Source organism: Belonocnema kinseyi, chromosome 3 (assembly GCF_010883055.1).
Source record: "Belonocnema kinseyi isolate 2016_QV_RU_SX_M_011 chromosome 3, B_treatae_v1, whole genome shotgun sequence".
Taxonomy (NCBI): Eukaryota; Metazoa; Arthropoda; class Insecta; order Hymenoptera; family Cynipidae; genus Belonocnema; species Belonocnema kinseyi.
In genome coordinates this window covers 75,178,744-75,191,596 of record NC_046659.1, presented here as the reverse complement: position 1 = coordinate 75,191,596, position 12,853 = coordinate 75,178,744, and positions in this window count along the sequence as shown.

Below are 12,853 nucleotides of genomic sequence, written 5' to 3'. Positions count from 1 at the left end.
ACCCTTGGTACAGGGACCCTCTATCCGCAACCCGCGGACGCGTTCGGTGGCTTTGTCATAGGCCCTTCGGTTTGATTCTAGAGGAATCAAAACCGAACCGAAAATTATATATATATTTGTCTTTACTAAAAATCGTTAAAAAAAAATATATATATATATATATTTTTTTAAATCTAGCATTGTATATATTTTGACGAGAAGTCACTTAATTTTTTTATTTACAATAAAAACTTTGGTAGAAACGAAAATATTTTTTTCATTTTTATTATTTATGATTCAGAAAGTCTTAGAATTGTTAAAAATTTCACAAAGTTAGGTACAAAAATTATATATTTTGAAAGACCTATAATTTTTGTATCATCAAATTTTTTATAGCGCCCGTCATTTTCTTTTCAAGCTTAGAAAATACTATGCAAAAAATTCAAAATTCAAATTTCGAACTAAATCACGTGAGATACGGAAAAAAGTCTTAACAAGCAGCTTTCGCAAATGTATACACAATTTTTTCAAATCACTTTCAAGAGAAGTCGTTATTTTCTTTTCATTTGTCAAAAACACTGCGAATAGAAAAAAATTAAGATTTTAAGCGAAATATGAAGAAAAGTTTGTCGAGGAATTTCAACTTTCAGAAATATCCACAAAATTTGTGCCGACCATTTTGCAAAATAACTCATAGCTTTTACTTTGTTTCTTTAAATTGATGAATTGTTAGGTAGTAATAAATTTTATTGCAGCACTTAGAGTGAAAAAAATTATAGACATTCACACAAAAATTAATTTTAATGGAAGAAGAATGTCTTTTTCTGCATGTACTTAGGGAATTTCTTTTGATGGAAACGTAATACAATATAAAAATTTTGAGCGCATCAAAAATTTTGATTTTTTTCATTTTGGAGCAATATCATGTTCAAGTGCTTCATGATGGTTGAGGTAAGTAGTCTATTTAAATGATTCATAATATTTTCTTCTCATTGTTTGAATAAAATTGACGATGTTCCGAAATCGCGTTTTTTACTAAACTTATATAATTCTCTGGCTTTCTATTTCTGTATAATCATTTAAATTGATATAAAACCCAAAATAAATTCATATAATTTTGTTACTTGTGATGAAATTTCAGTACGATTAATCCCCGAAAATTTTCATAATACTATACATTCTGAACACATTATCATGAAATTGTATGCCTTTAAAACCTCTCAGCATTGGAAAAATTCTATTAATTTTTATCTAGTTTTAGTATACTTTTTTCATTTACCGTGAAACTCCTATAGATTTAGTGGATTAATATTAAAATTATTATTTTGCCCTCTAAATGACAAGAAAATGGGCACAACGGGTTTTAAATAAAAAATTGAATAGCATTGGAGAAGAGAAAATAGCAAAAAATGTAAAAAATGAAAATAAAGATAAAAACAAAAAGAAAAGGTTTCATAGTGTTAAAATTCATTCCAAATTTATACTTTGTAGCAATAATTTTTGAAAAAATGAGATAGAGAGTTTTAGCTACATCCAGAGAAAAGTGATTCTTAAATTTAAGAAATGTTTTCATATAAAATTAGATTTTTAATAAAAGAAAGGAACTTTTTATATCGACAGAATTATTTTAAAAAATAATACAACCTAAACAATCTTCACAACAACCTTCACTAACAACCTTCACCTCATATCACCGTATTTTCAACTCATATTTGAAGTCGGAAAAGCCGATTCCGGAGTGGTTGGTGGAAGGGCGCACAATACTCCTGCCGAAAATAAGCAACTTAGCTGACCCGAAGAATTACAGGCCAATGACTTGTCTGAACACACTTTATAAGATATTCACAGCTATCCTAAATGATAGGATTGTTCGGGCAATTGAATCTGTGTGGCAAGAAATGTATGAACATTGATTGAATATTGATTCCTTTACAGACTGTAACCACCTATCTCACGGCCACGAGACGTGGTTGTGGCTGAAAATTTACCGCGATTTCGCTGGGAGCAGATGCAATTTTCCAGATTAGAACCCGCTCCCGGCGAAATCCTGCGGTTGTCCTTATGACAAATTTTCAATTATATATACATATATGAATATTCATAAATATTGAGATATATAGGGAAAATTTAAATATAAACCATTCATTCATTCTAGTTTGCACATGGTAATATATTTTTAAAAAACAATGTACTAACGAAGGAAATGTTAAAAATATTGGGGCTTCAGGTAGTCAACTTTGTGTCAGTCACCTTTATGACCTAATTTTTTGATAAAAAGAATATAATTTCTTTGTATCAGTTAACAAATATCTATAGATTGAGTTGTGAATACTTAATAAAAAGTTAAAAGTTCAATAAAAGGTTTCGATGGTGTAAGGTTCTAAATTTCGGTTTTGATTCCTCTAGAATCAAACCGAAGGGCCTATGACAAAGCCACAGAACGCATCCTCGGGTTGCGGATAGAGGGACCCTGTACCAAGGGTTTCTGCTGAATATGGCTACAAAAATAAATAGGCAGTCGCGGACAATTATCCAGGGGTAGTCCCGAAGGAAGTAACCCCCAAGCGGATGTGTGAAAACCGTGCCAAAAGCTGAATGGCACCTGGGTGAGGTGTCTAGAATGGTGACTCTGGGATACCGGGCTACCTCTCAGAATACGCAGCCTTATCCTTGCATGCGGGGCTCTACACGGATGGACGAACCCCTTTCCCTAGCTTCTCGTGGGAACAACAATGACAACACCAAACATAGTTGTAGTAAGTGCGGTTTAAAACAACAGAACGCGCAGGGCTCCCGACAATGGGTCGGCCAACAATGCCGACCAATCTAGAGCTGGGGGAGCCAATGAAAATGGATTCAATGCGATGGATCGGCGAGATCTCGCGACCTTTGGGTGGACGGAGCGTCTGAATCACGACTTGCTAGAGTGCTATGATGCGAGAGTGGCCCCTGAACGGGGATATATGGCACGCCTGCATGCTCTGTGGTGCGAGAAACACCTGGAGCTACTGCACTTTTCGCAGCAACGTCTGCGAAAACATGCTGAACTATTCCGTGAAAGGGGTTATGTAAGCGGAACGCCTACTCTAGCACAGCTAGAACAAGCCGGCAACAGAGAAAGAGAGGCGACACTAAGACCAACCGCGGGCAGGCATCCAATAGATGAGGAGCGATGCTTTACGACCCGGAGAAACATCAACACCAAGGTTTCTCTCAAGTCTAAAGATCTGGCTGAAATGGATGACGAGCTTCGTGGACATTTTTCCGGAGAATCCAACCTCTTGGCTATCAATTATTGTGTGTATAATGCAGCGAGAGCTTTGGCCGATGCGAACCGTAAAACAAAACCAACGGTTGATCATGAGACCAAAGGACGAATGCATCAACTTGCCATAAAGATTGGCTTGGCAAGACACTACGCGTCCTGCATTCAGTGTGTGATTGACTACATTACATCTGGCAGGAATTTTACCGCCAAGGTTCGAAAGTTCGCGCGCGAACTCCGGACCCATTATCACACACTTAACAAGTCAAAGCGGATGACCATCAGGCAGCATATTGCTGAGAGAATACGGATACTATCTGACGCTAAGAGAAGTCTAGGGCGGAGGGAGAGGTGGGTCAGAGAAAATTAACAGTTTCTCTCTGACCCATCTCGACTCTTCCAAGACCCTCCAGTTACTGTCGAACATCCGCCCAAACCAGAGGAGGTCGAAGTATTTTGGAGAGAAGTCTACGAAGTTCAGTATAGACTGCACGAAGACTTAGAAAATATAAATATCTTCAAGGAGTTATGTGTTGCCCTCATAACACCTAATGCCCACCCATCACTACCGAGGAGGTGAAAAAAGTATGAAGACGGATGAAGAACTTTCCGCACCGGGACCAGATTGTATCAAAACCTTCTGGTGGAAGAAGCTTTCTTTAACCCATCAACATTTGGCCCGTATTTTCACCTCATATTTGAAGTCGGAAGAGCCGATTCCAGAGTGGTTGTTGGAAGGGCGCACAATACTCCTGCCGAAATTAGGCAACTTAGCTGACCCGAAGAATTACAGGCCAATAACTTGTCTGAACACACTTTGTAAGATATTCACAGCTATCCTAAATGATAGGATTATTCGGGCAATGGAACCTGTGTGGCAAGAAATGTATGTACAACGAGGCTCAAAGAAAGGCGTAGCCGGATGTCGGGAGAACCTGCTCATCGATAGATGTGTCTGCAAATATGCAACATTCTACCAGCGTGATCTATCGATGGCCTGGATTGATTATCGGAAAGTTTTCGATTTGACCTCGCATAGACTTATCATCTGCCTTTTGGAAATCTTAAAGGTTCATCCGCAAATAGTTGGGTGCATAGAGAGATTGATGCCGCTTTGGAAAACCAGATTTACTATTTCATCTGGAAAAAAATCGTGTGACAACAAACAAGGTCCCCTTTCAGAGAGGTGTCTTTCAGGGCGACACCATGAGCCCACTCCTCTTTTGCCTTACATTATTGCCATTATCTCTAGCACTTCGCCATTCCGACGGGTAGTTGTGCGGAAAACCAGCAGATCGAAAGTACAAATTCACTCATGTGTTTTACATGGACGATCACCGCAGAGCCGCATTCTGGATGTGTCATCAATAAAGGATACTCTCCGAAGCAGATACAAACGTCTTATCCGACAGATTTGGTCTTCCGAACTGTCGGCGAAGAACAAAGTATCTGCAACAAACGTGCTTGCTGTCCCGGTACTACTCTATTCATTTGGAGTAGTTCCATGGATGAAGAACGAGCTCAGATCCCTTGACATCGGGACAAGAAAGGTTATGAACATGAACAAAGGCATGCATTTTAAGTCTTCCGTTCCGTGACTTTACGCCGTCAGGAATCACGAAGAAATGGGCAAAGGAGCGTTTCTGTAAAAAGCAGCGGAGGAGGCTGCTGAAACACTCGGACTTGACTTCAGTATTAGGGGTGAACATAATGCATCAAATCTTATCTATCTCTAATACTCACTCCTGAAAGCCCGGATTAGGAAAGCATAAGAGAAAAACTTTCGTGAACAGCTCCTCGATAAGAGGATGCACGGTATCTTCCACAGAAATGTGAAGGATCAGTCGCCACATTTTGAGCCAAGACATTCCCGATGATAGCTGCAGGGCGTGCCATGCAAACCCCGAGCATTTAGCTCACATACTATCTAGTTGTCCAACTCACGCGGGAACGACCTAAATTCAAAGGTATAATACGGCACTGAGAGTGCTTCATTACCATCTCTGTCATTCTTACGGCATTAACCTTAATATCGCTCCTCTTAATGCTCCTGGGGAAATTGAGTCAATTGTCGAGAACGGGAAGTGCCGCATATACTGGAACTTTATATTCTCGACAATTGTTTCTGTTGCTCATTCGGCGCCTGACATGGTTCTTCTTGACTTCGAGAAGCGAACCATGTTCGTTATCGAATTTTCGGCACCAGCTGACAAAATCATCATAACCCAGGAGAATGAAAAGAAAGAGGGGTATCGAGACCTTATAAGGTAGTTGCAACGATTGTACCTGGAATATTCTGTTCAACTAATCGTTCTTATCATTGGCGCTCTTGGAGGTGCCAAGCTTTTACTTGCTAATGGCCTAAAAAGCATCCCTGCGTGTCAACAATATGCTAAAACACTTGCGGGAAAAATGTAGAAGGCGGTAGTCCTTGGGTCGCTCCGTGTTTTTAGAGTGCACGAGGCTTTTGCTGGATCGTCGTATTGATTCCTTTATAGACTGTAACCACCTATCTCATGGCCGTGAGACGTGGTTGTGGCTAAAATTTTACCGCGATTTCGCTGGGAGCGGATGCAATTTTCCAGATTAGCACCAGCTCCCGGCGAAATCCTGCGGTTGTCCTTATGATTAATTTTTAATTATACATATATGAATATTATATATGAATATTCATAAATATTGAGATATATAGGGAAAATTTAAATATAAACCATTCATTCATTCTACTTTGCACATGGTAATATATTTAAAAAAAAACAATGTACTATCGAAGGAAATGTGAAAAATATTGAGGCTTCAGGTAGTCAACTTTGTGTCAATCACCCTTATGACCTAATTTTTTTATAAAAAGAATATAATTTTTTTGGATCAGTTAAGAAAAATCTACAGATTGCGTTGTGAATACTTAATAAAAAGAAAAAAGTTCAATAAAAGGTTTCGATGGTGTAAGATTCTAAACTTTATTGAAACAAACATAACGAAATATTTTGAAAATTCCAAATGGGCTGTGTCACTTCCACCAACATGAAGTATTTAAAAATTAATGACTGCAAGTGGAAAAGCAAGAATGATTCACGCAACCATTGTATTACATCTTACTTTATTTACCTGAAGAAGAATCCCTTTACTTTATATAGACGAAAAACTTATTCTTCCATTTGAATAAATTTTTATTAAATATAACAAAATACTTATTTGATACAAAACAATGATTTACGTTATATGAACACACTAGATATATCTTTACTGAATGATCACAAAGAAAAGATTAATTTGACCATTTGTTTTAAAATAATTATAATTAGGGGTACAAAGTACCCTGTACAAAGTTTTCAATAGAGTTTGAAAATGATATTTTTCTTTTCGCATTGTGAAAGATCCTATTCAATTGGGTTCGCCAGCAAAATTGTCCTATTATTGCATAAAACTTCTTGACCAATGGTTATGGTTTATCCATAGAAAATGATGTCCACAACTCTAATATTCAATGTTAGGCCAAACGTCGAGAAATAAGTGAAAAAAATTTGCGCCAAGAATTGAAACTTAAAAATATATAGAACATTTCTGTAACGTGATTTCAACACTGTCGTGCGACTTCAATCATACTTTCGTGACTCCATTTGACTCTAGTTTTTCAATTCGTTAGTTGCTGACTACAATAAATTTGAGCGATGACTGTCGACTTCACTCTGACTTCGTCCTGCCTTCATGGCTCTGTTTGAGTCGCCACGTACTGTACATTGCAGCGTGATGCCCTTTTCGATTATTTGTATACCACGTCATCTCGACCTCGATGACTTTGTTCTGACATCGTACTGAAGCGGCACCTGACTTCAAATTGACCCGACCTGAGCGGTCTTGACCTTTAAACGGCTGCCAGGTCAGGGTCAAGGTCAAGGTCAAATGTTAGATTCTCATCAACACTTGATACTTACATAAGTTTGTCCACTATGGAATATTTCTCCAATAGTGCTGTTCTAATAGCCATCAAAATAGTGTTGGAATTAAAATGACCTTAGAGTAACATTTAAGGTCATCCGAAACAAGTGACCTGAGTGCATATTCGAATGTAAAATTTTTCGTTCTTTCGATTGCCGGTGTCAAAAAGGGTCGGTTCTATTAAGAAAAAGGTGACCTTGAAACAACCATGAAATTTATCCTCAAGGTTAAAAGTTAGGTCACCATCAAGTTCCTTGTTGAAAGTAACCTACAAATTACATACAAAATGACGCAACGTGAGATACAAAAAAAAGTTTTGACGAGGAAGTTGAGGAAATACAGAGAGAGGTTTGTGGATGAATTTTAACTTTTAAAAGGCCCTAAAAAATTTTTCTAAATAATTTTCTGAAAGAACTCGTTGCCTTTAATTATATAAGGTAACGCAGAAAATAAATATAAGTTTAAGAATGTCTATCGTATGTATACTTTTAGAAAAATTGATTTAAATTATAGAAGATTTTTTTGGTCTGTATATATAATATGTGATTTTTTAAAATGGATATATAATACAATAAATATGAAAATATTAACTGTGTTGCAAAATTAAAATTTTGAAGCAATATGACTTGTACACGGAAAGATTTTTGTTTCAATATTTGATATTATGATATTAATAATAACTTACATAGTACATTGCAAAATGCGGGGATTCCAGAAATAATTAAAATATTTCTCATGCATTAGATGAGTATAGAATTAAAATATGCAATTAAAATATCGAAAAAGAAGAAGATTTAGTATAGTCCATATGAAAGATTATTTTTTTCTGTCTGAAAATGCAAAATAATAAAAGTAATAATATTATTATTATTAGAAAGTGTAACATATTGGGAATTATAAATAGCGAGGATGATATAAACATATAAGAATATTCGATACATTGACATAGCTCGCTAGTTTTGTAATTTTATTTTCTGAAACTATATTTACTAGTTCGAAAATATCTTTTGAGCAATATGTGATAGGGGATTTATTTTCTAATCGAAACCATTTTTGAATTTTTAGTTTCATTAGTTAAATCATTCAATGAAATTAAATAAAAATTTGAATAATATTGCATAATATGAAAATCAAAGAGAACAGTCTGAAAGTCGTTAATATTTATTTGATTACAATTAGAATTTAAGAGCTAAAGCATTTTTAATTTTGAATATTCATCAATTATAAAGAATAATTTTTGGGTCGAAAAAGAATTTAAAGTGTTTTTCAAAATCATTTACTCTTAAATATTAAAATGTTAAAAATTAAGTTCAAAATAAGCCAAAATTGAAATTCCAATTAAACTCCCAACATTCAAACTTGATCTTTACACTCTTGGCCTTTTTAATCTCTAGGAATTTCGTAGCTGAAATATGGAACGCACTTCTTGATTATTATCTTTTTAACTCAGTATAACTAATATCTGTGAAACTTGAATAAATATAAAAGGTCGTTAATATTCTTTAACAATTTCTTTATTTTAAACTTGTGATTTTATATTCTTTATTTTTAAACGAAGTCAAGACATTTTCAGAAAAATTTCATTAAGCAAGAAAAATGTATGAGAATTAACATTTTTAACCTTTTGTCAATCACCTATGTACGCATATAATACTTTTTAACTGTATAAGTAAAAATAAATATATAACAGCATAGAACAGGTTTAAAAGGATTTAAAAAAATTTCAGAATACTATTATTACATTTTCAAACAATTAAAGAAAATTTTATGTATCATTAAAGAAAGATATTCAATGAAATAGAATTCAAAAACAACATTTAAAAAAAATTTATTAAGGATGTATTGCATCTTATGAAAGGATAATTAAAAAATTGACAATAACACAATTGTAAATCAATATGAAGTATGCTAATTTTCGAAATAAAGATTTTTCTGAAAGCTTCTGCTGGTTATGTTGAACCTTGTTATTTTCTTATTATGCCTTATTTTAGAAAACCCCATGCAGCATTGTGCCCCTAGAAATTTGTTTACCATTGTCCAATGGGTCAACTAGCACTGTTTTGATTAAAATTACAAATAAGACTATTTATTGCTTATTTTTTTCCAGCTGAAGAACATCAACATACAAGGTGAGAGTGTCGCTTATAACATTTGTACATGCCTGAGTGAAGTGAAATAATCCAAGAAAAAATTACTCGAAGTAAATTATTTTACCTTCACAGCTCCTTTAAGTAAAAGCAGATTAAGCTTGGTGCAGCAAGTATATCAGAGATGTTGAAACTCAGCATCATGACCGGAGTTGACTGACCAAAGGAATTCAGAGTCTGTGGGACAGTCTGCATTCATTTTTTAATTTTATTATAAGAAGGAGTGCTGGCGCCGAAAGTAGCTGTTCTTTTCGTCGGAGCAAATATGTAAGATTTGCTGATTAAATGTGTTTGCAGACGTCAATACAAATACGTATATAAATTTGTTGAATAAAAGCTTATACTCATTATCACAGAAAAACAAAAGTAAGTTTCTGTTGCCGACAATTTTCAAGTTGATAGAGTTGAATTTTTCTCATGGAAACTTCAAAGAATAGCATGTACCTTTAATTTTTCGCCCAGAGTTTCACAGAAAAAAAAGAAGAGAAACTTTATGACGATTTCCAACGAAAGATTCGCTGCAACAAAAATTAACTTTGCAGGATAAACTTTAACCAAAGATCGGTTAAGCGTTCTTTATTTTTCATGAAAACACATTTGTTTTAAAAAACGCGAAGTTGTTTGAATAAAACTTTATTTCTCTAAAAAATTTCCTGCAACAAATTTTATTATTACTTTATTTTGTGTTAACAATATTGCCGATACTTTATTATTATTTAATAATTCTATAAAATGTTTATGCTTGTTTAAATATGATTTTTTTTCGTGAAATTCTATGCATACCCCCCCCTCCCAATAATTTCTGAATCGACAAAAAAACGAAGGCGTTTTAAACAAAAGGATATTTTTAGGTTCCGCAAAACCCATGAAGTTTTATTTTTTTATACTTCATTCAGAATTGTCCAAATTAGGCTTATCGCGTAAAGCCTTAACATTTATTTTGAAATTTACCCATATAATTCGAATAAAAAATCCCTTTTTTAGTTCTACTCCTATACGTTTGTTTGATAGGGACCAAAAAATCCCATTAGTGAAATATTAGGATTCATGAATTTTTGGCGCTAATTATTTTTTTTTGCTACTTCTTTATATAAAAATTGTTTTTAATACATAAGAAATAAATTTCTATTCATATTTTTATATTTCGATTAATCTTTGAATAATGTTTTTTTTTAATTTTCCGCTCTTTTCCACTCTTCACACTATATTCTGCTTGCGCATTCGCCGAGTATACACACCGGGGAGCCTGTCTATAGAGATCCGACAATCACACTAAGAACCCTATGAGGATCCAAAGTTCATACAAGAGAGCTTGTTTATAAGTTTTCAACTTTGATTCTGGAGAGACCCTTATTAGTATCCAACATTCCATCTTTTTATATACGCTAGTTCTAATGCCAAAGTCTGAAATCTTAAATTTAAAATATTACTTTTATTTTCAATAAAGAGCGAGAGACAAATAAAACTTGACACACGCACACGGACAAACACATACACAAATCTGCTACAGAAAGAATAATATGGCCTAATAATATGCCCTGCTATATTATTAGGCCAAAGGTAAAAAATACAATTTTCACATTAATGTTGTCATTTATTAAACGATATTTCTTTTTTTATCACTCTTGCCTCATTTGTTAAAGCAGATAATGAGAGTAGCGAACTATAATTTATAAATGGCGAGCCACCTGGCAGTACAGTCCTGACTTCTGGACCAGTCACCCAATGTCTGATCAAAGCAAATCATACCCCTCACCAAATTCAGCATTTCACCGGCTAAGCAGTGGTCTACGCCGTTATAGCCAGACACCAGTCTGTCTTAAACGTCCGTGCGCACTGCACTGATACCGTGAGACGCTGGAAACCTCAGTTTGCCACCAGTGTTGCCATTTACAGTAAAATTGTACTCCAAAAGTACAGTCCGATAAATTTTACTACGTAAATATCACCGTAACAATTCTAGTACATTTGACTTTCTCTTATTTTTACATTCTCATCTCAATAAGACAAAAAAGCAGAATAAAAAAATATATAAATCATCGTAAATTATGCACCCAAAGCAGATCCATAAATTTGTTGCAATCACTTTTTTATTTGACGCGTTGTTTTTGTTTATTCGTAAAAAAACATTAAAAATGAAAAAAATTTTGAATTTGATCTGGAAATTTACTTTTAACCGTTTTTTTCTCTCACGAGGCGCGTGATCACAAGGTTTTCGTTAAAGCCGAAGGAGCTTTAATACATGAGAATTTAAAATTACTAAATGCCAGTTGTATTTTAATTTTAAAAGTCCTATGCAACAATTTTATTTTTTCTCCTCTTTTTCTGAAATGTGATTCAGAAATTTTCTAAAATTTCTATATAGTATAGTATATATCTAATTGTATTTAGCTGAGAATCTATTTCAAATGATATATTTGCATGGGTTTTATTTTCGCATTCTAATAATTAGGACAGCCCCAAGCAAATATTTGCTTGCTTTTGAATCAAGTCTAATAGAATTGTAAACAATCTTCTGGAGTATTATCTTTTTCAATTTAATATAAGTAATATGTGTTGATATATAAAATATTTAGAAAAACTGTTAATATGGAGCAATTTTCTATTTTCTACTTTGGGACTTATGCCTAATTAGATATTTTAGGTACTTTTTTATTTATAATTTATAAAGAAAGTCGTTGAAAATGTGTCATCTTTACTTTATTCACTTTAATTTTAGTATATAATAGAGAAAATTTTTGAGAAAATGTATAATAATAAAAATAATAAGAATAAAAAAAAATGGTTAGTTTAAATTAATAGTATTTCTGTTTATCTAACGGAATATCTAGCAAGGTTTTGATAAAAGCATGAGGTATAAATATTTTTCATATTTTTATTCTGTACATATATATTTTATTCTGTATAAATAATATGGTATGACATTAACTGTCTTTTTTGACGACCCAGAAGTTAGCTATGCAAAAAAAATGATCTAATAATTGTGGTAAACAATTCGGAGTTGTTAAGTTAAAAGTAACATACCTTGAAGTATCATGAATAAAAAAACATTTTGGAAAATGCAAAAAAGTTAGTTTAAACATTGTTTTTGCCCCCTCTACGCACACAGCTTTACGATATCCCATGACGCATATGGATTTGATTATTTATCCTTTTTATTATTATTATTATTATTACACCACTAAGTCATTTCCCTTTCGGGGTAGGCGTGACTCGGTAGGGGAAATGAGTAGTGTGTGGAAGCGATAGAGTTTTTTCAGATTGATCCAGAATTCTCGTGCTATTTAAATAAATAGCACTCGTTTCTTACTTTGTCCATCAGGGTTTTCCCGCATATTATGCGCATGAATCTCATGTCAATTGCGTTAATTTTACTCTTATCTTTTTCTTGATAAGTCCATGTCTCGCCTCAGTATAGTATAGTTGGTACAAATATAGAATTATGTATTGCCATTTTAGCTTTATTTGATATATTTTTACTTCTGATAAGGGGACCTGCTCTACCAATAACCTTCTTACCTTC